The sequence below is a fragment of the Erigeron canadensis genome, chromosome 1 (assembly GCF_010389155.1).
Source record: "Erigeron canadensis isolate Cc75 chromosome 1, C_canadensis_v1, whole genome shotgun sequence".
Taxonomy (NCBI): Eukaryota; Viridiplantae; Streptophyta; class Magnoliopsida; order Asterales; family Asteraceae; genus Erigeron; species Erigeron canadensis.
The window spans coordinates 3,873,992-3,887,089 of record NC_057761.1 but is presented as its reverse complement, the minus strand read 5'-3'; the positions used below and the strand labels follow the sequence as shown (position 1 = coordinate 3,887,089).

Genomic DNA, 13,098 nt, shown 5'->3' with positions numbered 1-13,098 from the left:
CATTCTCAGTGGATATGTAGCCAAGCATTTGGTGCGGACAACGCCGACCGTCACACTTGAAAGAATCAGTATCTCAAATCATCTTCATCTGTATATGCTTATTTTGACGTGAAATTTTTTGGGGGACAAAGAAAAGTGATTGTGCACCAAACCACATGTATGAGGTAGACTCCGGCTAAAGGGTTTCGTCTGTGGAGAGCTGGGTGAGGTTTAAGGGTTTATTGGCGATTCCACGAAGGTTGGACAATGCCTTTTTACGCCAAGATATGTGGTTGGGATCAAGGTTACAGAACTCGGGAATCAGGATCGGATCAGCGAGAGAGTGGGGGGTTGGGGGGGGGGGGGACAGGATATTTTAAAAATTGGATTGGTGAATAGTGAGTTTTTTTTATGTATAAAGAGTTTTTGAAATTATAGATAACAAAAAATTATAAATATATATAAAACTTCAAACTTAAACATAACATGATTTTTCAACTTAAACATAATTGTCTAGAAACAATAAGATAGCTAATAAAAGCTTTTTAAAAAAAAAGGTTTGACTTTGGTAGACCGATCTGATCCAGTCGAGTCTTGACCGATACAGCCGAGTTTTGACCAAGTTGACTCGAGTCTTACACCTTGGCCGATTTTCAGACCGAGTCTTACAAACTCGTATTGCCAGAAGGCTGATACACGAGCCGATTCTCAAGACTCGGCTGTATCGGACGAGTTTTACAACCATGGTTGGGATTAATTAGGGTTTATGTATGTGAATAGACAGATTTGTGATCATGATGAATTAATGAGAGTTACCTCTCATTTATATAGAAAATGATTAACCCTAGCTATGGTTTTGGCATATCTAGGATATATATTTATTTGATTTACTTGTTATCCTTATCCCATTATAATTAGGATATGATTTACTTTAATTTAGGAAAGAATTTGGATTTATCCCTAACCATTTATTTAATATTAATACCTCTGGGCATAAGCCTTCGTGCAGATGTTTCGTAAAGAAGGCCCTTCGTACAGTGGTCTGAAGAGGTACACCATCAAAAAGTACTATAACTCTGAGATGATGTCTTTTTCTTCCGTTTTTGTCATTTTTGACTTGTATTTTTTTCGTTTGATGTTTTTTTATTATTGTAACTTTATTTATTTATTATTACCTAAATTTGCTTTTCTTTTTGAAACGCACGAGAAAAAAAAATTTTTTATTTAACAAAAACATTTATATTCTGTTATTTTTCTTTTATAAACTGTAACTATTATCGACTAGTGTATAATCTCAAAAATAGAACTTGGTGCATGACTTGTTACTTACACGTGTACATTCAAATGACCAAAGCTCCAGACATGAGACCTTTACATAATATAAGATGAAGTTCTAAACACAAGACTGAAACTAATGACTCAAGAGTTATGACCAGGGGCAGAGTGTAGTTACCATGTAAACCCGATGAACAGATTTTACATCAACTATTGAAAGACGACTACCACCTGATCTTTGGTAACAGAGTAATTAGTCTACAAACCATCAGGTGGTTTGACATGAGCCAACAATAAAGATCATCTAAAGTTTGCTAATAAGTATTGATTCATTTTGTAACTAAAAGCTAGATATAATCTGGACAGAAAGCATCAGAAGGTTTTGACATAGACCATCAAATAGTTTCAACATAAACCCCGAATTGAAACTGTAGGAGGCTAACTAATAAAATTCGACTCTTGTTAAATGATCAGGAACTACGATATAATTTGGACAAAACCATTAGTAGAGTCTCTTTGTACAGAGCACCAAAAAAGACCAGAAATATTGAGCTCACTCATGTAATAACACTGCTAGAGAATAAGATCTTTAAAATACCGGACTAGTAAAGACTCGCGGGTTTTGACCAGGAGTATAGTTGTATTATGATGTAAACTCACTAGAAAGATTTTTCCTGATCCAATCACTAAGAACAACTACCACCCGACACACTTTAATATGTAACCATTATTATATAAAACCATCCGGTGGTTTAATATTAACTTGAACCAGAGAAACGTATCCAAGCTACCTATATATTTACTTTTCATTTTATGACCAAAAGCCGAGATATAACTGGACAAAAAGCATCAGGTGGTGGTTCTGGACATTGACTACCAAGGGGAAGCTATACAACTAACGTATGCAGCTCGTATTTTATAATCAAACGCTAAGGGTATGAACTGGACAAACGATCAGGTAGTTTTTCTTTTGGTTTTGGAGTGACCAAGAAGACCAACCATACAAGTAGTGAATCTGCTCACTAGTCGACTCAACCCTTGGCGTATCTCAGCCTAAAACAAAACATTCAGTACTACTTTCAACATCATATTTACATACAAAATGACGATCCAGGTTCAAGATACATGAAGTTTAAGCTTGACCAAGACCAGGCTGCAAGCCGATGCAAACACTACTTTCTTACTTGTTTCAAAACGACTATTCATACTTTACTAGGACCTGCTTGCAAAAACCCTTTTACAAACTGATATGGATAGAACTACATATTTACTTACTTACAATATGACCCTATATAGTTACCATAATATGTTTCAAAAGCTGGTTTACAAACTGGTTTAATTTGCAACTTTATAAGTTGCACAAAAAGAGCGTAACTAGTATCAAAGGAAGACATAAGAGATACTCGTTGCCCATCCAACAAGCAACACCGCTAGTGCTAAGCTATACCCTTCCCTGGATCTTTTCGGGCTCCACTTGTCTCACCTAAAAAAAAACATATATAACGGTAAGTATAAATATTTAGTGAGTAAACGGGTTCTAACATATAAAGAATGCATAATCTAAATTCTTTCTGTTGTGATCTGAAACAAATTCAGAGTCACATTCTAGTATGTAAGGAATTCCTTTTCTGGTAATTCTATGCATTCAACATTCATGAAATAAATGGCATACTCATACGAGAGATATCTAGATCAATCCCGTATAAAATAACCTTATGGTAATGTGATAAGTACATACCCTCATACATATCTAGACGCATTCCGGATATTACCTATCATTCTATTATATCCGTTACTCACCTTATAATCACCGTTAGCTTTTAAGTAAAACTTGGTTGATCTCTTGTATCACCTATACACAAAGCATAATACACGTATCACTTAAAGGTTAAAATACAACTATCTATTCTTTTTGGGTTGTTTTCCATCAGCTTCTAACTACAAAATATCCCATAGCTAATATGACCTTTTTCTGAAAATCGAGTTTTCTTTGAGGCTTTACATCAAACACCTTGTCTACATGATTTTATTCACTATAAAAATTACTTCTTTTGTTTAAGTAAACATCCATGTATCTGCTACATCAATTCCAATCAACTTGTTGCAAATCACGAGTAAATTATATGAAGCAAAACTTGTATAATCAAATCTTATAAAAACATATCTTTCTCTTTTTGACTAAAACATGGTGGTATAAGATTACCACACCATCTTATCTATAATATCTCAACTAGTAAGTTGAGACTCAGATCTTCTACAAAAATCAGGTTGATTATATCTAGTAGAAAAATTCATACCTTGATTTACTCCTGATTAAAGATCAAAAGCACTCTACTTTACTTTCTAGTTAGCTAAAATCAAGTTTCTCTTTAATCTTGAGCTAGATATCTTCACGAGAGGGACACATACTCACGACACCATGTTTTCACACACTAAGTATATGTCGTGTTTGTAGAAGGAGCTCCCAGATACTTCTGTTAACTTCCCTTTTGTTTTTCTTTCACTTTTTTCTTTTAAACTTCTACATATATATCTATTTGATTAACTTTATCTAATAATAATAAGTATGAACTTTACATATATGATACATTAGTCCCTAAAATAACTTATTGTGTATAATAAAGGCACTAACTAGTTGACTGGTACTTTAGGCATATAATAGATATACTAGATATAACTTATATATCATAATGTTTATATTTTAGTTCATGTAGATTAAAAATACCTATTTGAATTACCTTAATTTATGGGGTGTTACACTTTTTGACACTCATTTGTGTCCTCACAAACCATTCTTGATATACTCCCGGGTAATATTTAATCATTTCATCTTCAGGCTCCCATGTGAATTCAGATCCCTTTCTATGTTTCCATTGCACTTTAAGCAATCTAACTTCTTTGTTCCTAAGTTTCTTCACTTTAAGATCAAGGATCTTAACCGGTTCTTCCACGTAGTTAAGTTTATTGTCAACGACAACTTCTTCTAGTGGCACGTACGCAGCTTCATCAACTAAGCATTTTCTTAGATGCGACACATGGAAGGTATTGTGAATACTACTCAGTTCATCAGGTAGTTCTAATCTATAGGCCACCTTGCCGACTCTTGCTAATATCTTGAAGGGACCAATATATCGTGGACCAAGTTTTCCATGTTTTCTAAAACGAATAATTCCCTTCCATGGAAATACTTTCAACATCACTTTATCTCCTTCTCTAAATTCTATTGGACGTCTTCTTTTATCAGCATAGGACTTCTGTCGATCTTGAGCCATTTTAAGTCTTTCACGTATCTGATTGATCTTTTCAGTTGTTTTCTCGACAACTTCAGTACTGCCCAACTCTCTTTGTCCAACTTCCCCCCAACAGATAGGAGTTCAACACTTTCTCCCATATAGCATCTCATACGGTGGCATTTTGATGCTGGCATGGTAGCTATTATTATATGAAAATTCTGCTAATGGTAAATGCGTATCCCAGCTACCTCCAAAATCTATGGCACAAGCTCTAAGCATATCTTCTAACGTCTGGATCGTCCTTTCACTTTGTCTGTCGGTTTGAGGGTGATATGTTGTACTCAAATTAATACGAGTACCCATCTCTTCCTGGAATTTCTTCCAAAATCTTGAAGTAAACCGGTTGTCTCTATCTGAAACAATAGATACCGGGACCCCATGACGTGCTACCACTTCACGTAAATACAGATTTGCTAGAACCTCTGAAGATGAAGCTTCTTTGATTGGTAAAAAGATAGCACTTTTTGTTAAACGATCTACGATTACCCAAATTGCATCATGTTGTCGAGGTGTTTTAGGCAATTTGGTGATCAAATCCATTGTTATGCATTCCCATTTCCATTCAGGAACTGGCAAAGGTTGCAATTTTCCGTAAGGCTGCTGATGTTTAGTTTTCACTTGTAGACATGTAAGGCATTGTTCTACATATTTAACTATCTCTCTTTTCATACCCACCAGTAATCTGTTTTAAGGTCGTGATACATCTTAGTGGCTCCAGGGTGAATTGAGTATCTTGATTTATGTGCCTCATCTAATAACAACTTCTTGAGTTCTTTGGAATTTGGAATCCAAATTCTTCCAAAACGTGTTCTAAGTCCTCTAGAATCTTCAACTAAGTTATGAACTTGACCTTTGAGATGTTCTAATTTCACGTCACCATGCTCCCATGTCTCTTGTTGCACTGTTCTGATATGATCAAAAAGATCAGGAGTGACTATCATTCTAAAGGATTTAATTTTTAGAACATCTTGTTTCGTTTTTCTACTTAATGCATCAGCAACAACGTTAGCCTTTCCTGGGTGGTAAAGGATCTCACAATCATAATCTTTTACTAAATCGAGCCAACGCCTCTGTCTCATGTTGAGATCACGTTGATCGAAGAAGTATTTGAGACTCTTATGATCAGTGTAAATCTTGATTTTTGCACCATAAAGGTAGTGCCTCCAAATCTTGAGAGCAAAAACCACAGCTGCTAGTTCTAAATCATGTGTTGGGTAATTTCTCTCATTTTGCTTAAGTTGTCTTGAGGCATAAGCGATAACTCGTCCTCTCTGCATAAGCACACATCCCAATCCGTAATATGATGCATCACAATACACCACCATATCTTCATTACCTTCTGGTAAAACTAAGATGGGTGCTTGACTTAACTTCTCTTTTAAGGTTTGGAATGCCCGCTCTTGCTTTTCTCCCCAATTAAATTTAACATTCTTTCTAGTAAGTTGGGTAAGAGGAGTGGCAATCTTAGAAAAATCTTGGATAAAGCGTCTATAGTAACCCGCTAATCCAAGGAAAGATCTCACTTCAGTTGGAGTTGTAGGCTGGTCCCAATTCATGATTGCGTCAACTTTTCCAGAATCAACTTTAATGCCTTGATCATTGATTACATGTCCAAGAAATTGAACTTCACGTAACCAAAACTCACACTTAGAAAATTTGGCATAAAGCTTTTCATTACGGAGCATGCATAAAACCTGCCTTAAATGAGACTCATGTTCTACTTCTGATTTGGAATATACCAAAATATCATCAATGAACACTATTACAGACTTATCAAGCATCGGTCGACATACACGATTCATTAAGTCCATAAAAGCTGCTGGCGCGTTGGTTAAACCAAACGGCATAACTATAAACTCATAATGGCCATATCTGGTACGAAACGCCGTCTTGGGAACGTCTTCTTCTCGAACCTTTAATTGATGATAGCCTGATCTCAAGTCAATTTTTGAGAAGTAACTGGCACCTTGAAGTTGATCGAATAAATCATCAATTCTAGGTAAGGGATATCTATTCTTGATGGTAACTTTATTTAGTTCTCTATAATCGATACACATGCGCATGCTACCATCCTTCTTCTTTACAAACAATACTGGAGCTCCCCATGGTGAACTACTTGGTCGAATAAAGCCTTTATCTAAAAGTTCTTACAGCTGCTTCATTAGCTCTTGCATCTCAGACGGTGCAAGTCTATATGGGGATTTAGCTATAGGAGTAGCTCCAGGCATAAGATCAATACGAAACTCTACTTGTCTATTGGGTGGTATACCCGGTAGTTCTTCTGGAAATACATCAGGGAAGTCTCTTACAACTGGAATATCATCAAAATTTCGGACTGTTTTCTGTGTATCTACCACGTGGGCTAAGTAAGCTTGACATCCACGTGACATGTGTCTTTTTGCCCTTGTGTAAGTACATATCGTCATGGATGTTTTCTTTTTCTCGCCGTATACAATTACATCTCCCCCACTTAAGGACTTAAGTCGGATTAGCTTTTCTTTACATAAAATGACACCTCTATTTTTACCAAGCCAATCCATGCCAACAATTACATCGAATTCTCCAATTGACATTGGAATTAAATCAATTGGGAATCGCTCATTATCGATCTCTATCTCACAATCACAAAAAACATCAGACACATACATTATTCTATCAGGCATTTCAACATCTAATGGGGGATTGAGCTTGCTAATAGGAAGAATAAAAGTTTGACTAAATGAATGGGAAACGAATGATCGATTTGCACCCGAGTCAAATAACACATGAGCAGCTAATGAGTTTACAAAGAAAGTACCTATCACAACATCGTGTGCTTCTTTAGCTTGATCTGTTGTCATCCGAAAAGCACGACCCGGAGGTCTTGATGTCACTACTCCTCTCCTATCGACATTTCTCTTTTGGTCGAGCTGGTTGGGCTTAACTTTTAACTCGGGGCATTCTGTTGTCATGTGACCAGGCTTTTGGCACTTACCACAGATACGCAACGGATTTGGGCAATCTTTACTAAAATGCCCCATTCTTCCACATCGATAACATGCTTTTGAGCCCAATCGGCAGACGCCCGGATGTCTCTTATGACAAGTGTCACAAGTTGGAAATTCTTTTCTTTCAATTCTATGGCTACCTCCTCCAGTTTTCTGCCTCTTTGATAATGTATTCCCATGCTCAAATCTTCTCTTAGGGGAGTCTCGACCTTTGTTTGTCTCTTGCTCTCTTTCCAAAGCTGCATTTACTAGTTCATCAAAAGTTTTCCAATGACCAAAAGAAACAAACTCACGGATCTCTTTCTTTAGCGTCTCCCGATAATGATCCATAAGTCTGCTTTCATTTTCCATGTACTCGGGACAGAAACGAGCTCTAATGAGAAACATTCCAGTGAATTCATTAACAGATTGTGAAGTTTGTTTCATATTCAAAAATTCGCGATGAATTTTCTTTATTTCAGCTTCAGGAAAGAAGTTCTTAAGGAAAATATCTTTAAAATCTTTCCAAGTCAACAAATCAATAAACTCGGTCCCTTTGGTACGTTTTTGAAGATCCCACCATTCTTTCCCACGGTTCCTTAGTAGGTTAGAGGCGAATGTAACTTTGAGTCTTTCAGGACACTCACAAGTTTTAAATGCACCCTCAATCTCAGAAACCCACCTGTAACTAATTAAAGGATCCTTCTCTCCTTCAAATACTGGTGGTTTGCAAGCTGAGAATTCTCTATAGCTAAACCGATCTTTTGCAGCTCGAGTTTCTTCAGCAGTAGCATCCTTTGATTGGTGTGTTAACATCCCCTCTTTAATCTTCTCAAGGTCATCATTAACAGCTTTGTTAATTGCCTCGGTTATTCTAACCAAGAAAAAAGGTATTAATGCTTCCTGAGATCTCGCGATTTCCTCGGATATAAGAGTTCTTAATTCTGCCTCCATAGCATCAGGTACATGTGTTGACTTACGAGTAGGTGTTTCTAGATATTCTGGTGTAACTTCTCTTTCAGCATCATGATGACTACCCTCGGGTTCCTCCTGATGAGCAAGACCGAGAGACGACTCAACATTTCTTTCAGTCATCTTAGATCACTGAAAGTTTAAACACATGAAAAAAATATAAAGTTCAATTACATAGTATTTATACTAACTACGGTAACCATTATCTGATATTAATAACTATCTAAAAATAGTTTGAGCTTACTCCTCAAGATATTCCATGATTTCCAGAAGTCATGTTATATATGTAATTAGGATCACGGTGATCAGACGTAATGATAATTTCATTATATAACGTGTCCTTATGGCTATCATTAATATCTTGGTTTGTAATCTAAAACAATTCTCAGTCTGCATACAATGCTAGCATGTGAAGATGCATATTCAATTTATCACTATAAAATATCATCAAATATTAGTGCAATTAGTTCTATAAAAATCTATATTACTAGCATAAACATAATAAAATCTACACAGTTCAATAACTAGCATGGCAATTTGGTTTAAGTTCAAGTACCCAACTAATGGTGGATACTTAATTCTCTTAAACCGAGCTTTGATACCACTTGAAACGCCCGAGAAAATTTTATTTTATTTTTTTTTTACAAAAAAACATTTATATTCTGTTATTTTTCTTTTATAAACTGTAACTATTATCGACTAGTGTATAATCTAAAAAATAGAACTTGGTGCATGACTTGTTACTTACACGTGTACCATTCTAATGACCAAAGCTCCAGACACGAGACCTTTACATAATATAAGATGAAGTTCTAAACACAAGACTGAAACTAATGACTCAAGAGTTATGACCAGGGGCAGAGTGTAGTTACCATGTAAACCCGATGAACAGATTTTACATCAGCTATTGAAAGACGACTACCACCTGATCTTTGGTAACAGAGTAATTAGTCTACAAACCATCAAGTGGTTTGACATGAGCCAACAATAAAGATCATCTAAAGTTTGCTAATAAGTATTGATTCATTTTGTAACTAAAAGCTAGATATAATCTGGACAGAAAGCATCAGAAGGTTTTGACATAGACCATCAAATAGTTTCAACATAAACCCCGAATTGAAACTGTAGGAGGCTAACTAATAAAATTCGACTCTTGTTAAATGATCAGGAACTACGATATAATTTGGACAAAACCATTAGTAGAGTCTCTTTGTACAGAGCACCAAAAAGGACCAGAAATATTAAGCTCACTCATGTAATAACACTGCTAGAGAATAAGATCTTTAAAATACCGGACTAGTAAAGACTCGCGGGTTTTGACCAGGAGTATAGTTTTATTATGATGTAAACTCACTAGAAAGATTTTTCCTCATCCAATCACTAAGAACAACTACCACCCGACACACTTTAATATGTAACCATTATTATATAAAACCATCCGGTGGTTTAACATTAACTTGAACCAGAGAAACGTATCCAAGCTACCTATATATTTACTTTTCATTTTATGACCAAAAGCCGAGATATAACTGGACAAAAAGCATCAGGTGGTGGTTCTGGACATGGACTACCAAGGGGAAGCTATACAACTAACGTATGCAGCTCGTATTTTATAATCAAACGCTAAGGGTATGAACTGGACAAACGATCAGGTAGTTTTTCTTTTGGTTTTGGAGTGACCAAGAAGACCAACCATACAAGTAGTGAATCTGCTCACTAGTCGACTCAACCTTTGGCGTATCTTAGCCTAAAACAAAACATTCAGTACTACTTTCAACATCATATTTACATACAAAATGACGATCCAGGTTCAAGATACATGAAGTTTAAGCTTGACCAAGACCAGGCTGCAAGCGGATGCAAACACTACTTTCTTACTTGTTTCAAAACGATTATTCATACTTTACTAGGACCTGCTTGCAAAAACCCTTTTACAAACTGATATGGATAGAACTACATATTTACTTACTTACAATATGACCCTATATAGTTACCATAATATGTTTCAAAAGCTGGTTTACAAACTGGTTTAATTTGCAACTTTATAAGTTGCACAAAAAGGGCGTAACTAGTATCAAAGGAAGGCCTAAGAGATACTCGTTACCCATCCAACGAGCAACACCGCTAGTGCTAAGCTATACCCTTCCCTGGATCTTTTCGGGCTCCACTTGTCTCACCTAAAAAAAAACATATATAACGGTAAGTATAAATACTTAGTGAGTAAACGGGTTCTAGCATATAAAGAATGCATAATCTAAATTCTTTCTGTTGTGATCTGAAACAAATTCAGAGTCACATTCTAGTATGTAAGGAATTCCTTTTCTGGTAATTCTATGCATTCAACATTCATGAAATAAATGGCATACTCATACGAGAGATATCTAGATCAATCCCGTATAAAATAACCTTATGGTAATGTGATAAGTACATACCCTCATACATATCTAGACGCATTCTGGATATTACCTATCATTCTATTCTATCCGTTACTCACCTTATAATCACCGTTAGCTTTTAAGTAAAACTTGGTTGATCTCTTGTATCACCTATACACAAAGCATAATACACGTATCACTTAAAGGTTAAAATACAACTATCTATTCTTTTTGGGTTGTTTTCCATCAGCTTCTAACTACAAAATATCCCATAGCTAATATGACCTTTTTCTGAAAATCGAGTTTTCTTTGAGGCTTTACATCAAACACCTTGTCTACATGATTTTATTCACTATAAAAATTACTTCTTTTGTTTAAGTAAACATCCATATATCTGCTACATCAATTCCAATCAACTTGTTGCAAATCACGAGTAAATTATATGAAGCAAAACTTGTATAATCAAATCTTATAAAAACATATCTTTCTCTTTTTGACTAAAACATGGTGGTATAAGATTACCACACCATCTTTATCTATGATATCTCAACTAGTAAGTTGAGACTCAGATCTTCTACAAAAATCAGGTTGATTATATCTAGTAGAAAAATTCATACCTTGATTTACTCCTGATTAAAGATCAAAAGCACTCTACTTTACTTTCTAGTTAGCTAAAATCAAGTTTCTCCTTAATCTTGAGCTAGATATCTTCAGGAGAGGGACACATACTCATGACACCATGTTTTCACACACTAAGTATATGTCGTGTTTGTAGAAGGAGCTCCCAGCTACTTCTGTTAACTTCCCTTTTGTTTTTCTTTCACTTTTTTCTTTTAAATTTCTACATATATATCTATTTGATTAACTTTATCTAATAATAATAAATATGAACTTTACATATATGATACATTAGTCCCTAAAATAACTTATTGTGTATAATAAAGGCACTAACTAGTTGACTGGTACTTTAGGCATATAATAGATATACTAGATATAAATTATATATCATAATGTTTATATTTTAGTTCATATAGATTAAAAATACCTATTTGAATTACCTTAATTTATGGGGTGTTACACTTTTTGACACCCATTATATGTCGGTTTAACTTAATTTATACTAAAGGTTAGAAATAAAACAATCAGTGTCGCATTTTATCTATACTTCTATATTTCTATACTACTATATAAAAATTATAACCCTATGTTGAAAGTTTACACAAATGGGACATGCGAATTAACCAAAATACCCTTAATGAATTAAATCATCATCAACCATTAATATTAAATTACACCATTAGTTTATTATATTGGAAATATCTCTACTAACCCCTTAAAATCAAATAACTTTTACCTACACCAATAGATGTAGCCATCACCATTAACCGCCGCATTGCTCGGGTACATAATGGATTGGAGATTGTTTTCTCTTTTTCTTTGAATTTGAAAGGGGTAAACTTATCACGAATATCGAAAAGTTTAATTTATGTTATTTTAATTGGGTCCACGCTTGAAAGTCTCCTCGTGATAGATTCCCAATTTATACCTGATCAATAGAAACATATCCCATGACCTTTGTTTTTTTCTTTTTATTTTCTCTCGTGGCTTTGGAGATGTGGTCCTTTTGAAGCTCCATGTTAGTGCGCTTGCAACTTTGCATTCTAGGCTTCGCTGTTAATAAGTTGATTCAATTCACCGGCACAATTTCTTAGTGCCAAAGCCGTCCATTTCTATTTTTGAAGAAGTGACGCATGCAAATAGCTTTGTGGGTATGTATACGAAGATACAAGATTCATACTGTACTTAAAAACAAAAAAGCTCTTATTGTCGTAGATACAACTCTTTTGAGACAACAATGTGGTCGCATAAAATAGGCCCGTTAATGTTTCATCTTCAATTATATTTATTATTAGTACATGTTAATCTAATTTTAGTAAATTTAATTACAAGTTGGTTTACTTAATTTATGTCATTGTTAATCTTTATTGCATTTTCAATCATTTCAAGATATGGGCTTGTTAAATTTGGTCTAAATGTTTTATCTGTAATAACAATTGTGCAAATGCAAACAAGGTGTTCGATAAAATGCATATCTATTTACATTTCTAGTAAAGCATAAACACCTCCGTTTTAAACTTTATGAAAATCCCCTATTGGCTGCGCTTTCTTGGTCACGAAGCATTCATTCTCATCGAAATCTTTTAAGAGTTCTTACTACGAAGGCCTGTTATAGGGATT

The 13,098-nt window shown here is 35.0% G+C and overlaps 2 long non-coding RNA genes across 3 annotated transcripts; both read right to left on the bottom strand.

Annotated features, from left to right (window-relative positions):
- Nucleotides 1–2,677: 2,677 nt before the first annotated feature.
- LOC122597202 lies at nucleotides 2,678–3,753 on the bottom strand. Its single transcript, XR_006323414.1, has 3 exons — nucleotides 3,552–3,753; nucleotides 3,055–3,106; nucleotides 2,678–2,737 (listed from the first exon to the last, which is right to left on the bottom strand). It is a non-coding gene; the product is annotated as an uncharacterized LOC122597202 (long non-coding RNA).
- Nucleotides 3,754–8,589: 4,836 nt separating this feature from the next.
- LOC122597291 lies at nucleotides 8,590–11,535 on the bottom strand. 2 transcript variants are annotated; one of them, XR_006323416.1, is made up of 4 exons: nucleotides 11,478–11,535; nucleotides 10,980–11,031; nucleotides 10,590–10,662; nucleotides 8,590–8,617 (listed from the first exon to the last, which is right to left on the bottom strand). It is a non-coding gene; the product is annotated as an uncharacterized LOC122597291 (long non-coding RNA). The 2 variants fall into 2 exon arrangements; XR_006323415.1 differs by lacking the exon at nucleotides 8,590–8,617 and having other exon boundaries at nucleotides 10,574–10,662.
- Between the last annotated feature and the right edge of the window lie 1,563 nt (nucleotides 11,536–13,098).